We start from the raw sequence: 1,392 nt of genomic DNA on the forward strand, positions 1-1,392 counted from the left end.
CGTTCTGAGCATGAAAAGTATAATGTTTCCGAATCAGCTTTCAAAAGCCATGATCACACATCACTATATCACTGATACTGTTGCAACAGGAGAAAGCCTATTAGGCCATAGTAAGATAGTTTCCTGATAGCTTAGGGCCCACTGTTGCTTCTACTTTAGGCAAAGACTGTCTAAGTGATCCCAGGAGAAGGAAAGTCCATAGGCAAATAAGAATTGCTAGAAGAAGTGGGTATTGAGCCAGGTGGTGATGGGAGGCAGAGGCAGGCAGATCTCTACATTCGGGGCCAGCCTGGTCTACAGAATGAATTCCGGGACAGTAAGGGCTATACAGAGAAACCCTGTCTGGAAAAAACAAGAACAGAAAAGAAAAAAAAAAAAAAGTGAGTATTGCCAGCACCCTCTTATTCTTTTTGGCCTGGTTGATTCTCTTTTAAAAATTTATTTTGAGTCTTTGCGGGTTTTTTTTTTGTTTCTGTTGTTTGGGGTTTTTATTTGTTGTTTGGGTTATTGTTTGTTTTTTGTTTTTGAGACAGGTCTTGGAATGCAGCCCAAATTGTTTTCACTGTGCGACCATATTGTTTTACTCTTTTGTTTGTTTTAGTGACATTGGTTAATTTATTTGTGTGTTTTCAGGTATTTGTGTGGTGAGGGGTGCCAGAGCACATGTGTGACGATCAGAGGGTAACCTGCACCTTCTCTCCTTTTCCCATGTGGGTCCCAGGAATCAAACCCACGGTTGTCTGCAAGCACCTTCACCTGATGAGCCATCCCACGGCCCCTTGTTGGCTTGGTTTTAAATAGGATTCCAAATTGATCAGGCTGGCCGTAAGCTGACTGTATAGCAGAGACTGAACTTCTGATCCTCCGCAGGCATTCCAGGTGTGTGCCATGACATTTAGCTGGTCGATTCTTTTCTGAGAACTGATTGTCCTCGAGCCTTTGGATCCTTGACAATTGCTTATATGCAGGTGACTTGAAGAGATCATTCTGGGATTGTTGTGACATGAGAAGCCCCTCCAAAAATTATAAACATCTTTTAGTCTTGTCTTTTCTAGTTAAAAATCATCTCATGTCCTACATGGGAGAATATATCTGTAGTGCCAGCTACTTTGGAGGCTGATCCAAGATGGACCTCTTAAACCAGGAATTCAAGACCAGCCTGGGTAATAAGATGAGACCCCAGCTGGAAACAAGCCAACAAATCATCAGGTTTCGATGGAGACTTTGAACTGCTAATGAGGTGGCATAGTGAAAGGACTTTACCTCTCTTGCAGTAGAGACATCCATTCATCTTTAAAATGAGGATTGCTTTTATGTTTTGAGAAAAAGGAACAAAGGGGTGAAGTGTTGGGAGCCGACTCTTAGCCGAAAGTGGCTATCATCTTTACAGCC

Source organism: Grammomys surdaster, unplaced genomic scaffold (genome assembly GCF_004785775.1).
Source record: "Grammomys surdaster isolate TR1022 unplaced genomic scaffold, NIH_TR_1.0 125630, whole genome shotgun sequence".
Classification (NCBI taxonomy): domain Eukaryota; kingdom Metazoa; phylum Chordata; class Mammalia; order Rodentia; family Muridae; genus Grammomys; species Grammomys surdaster.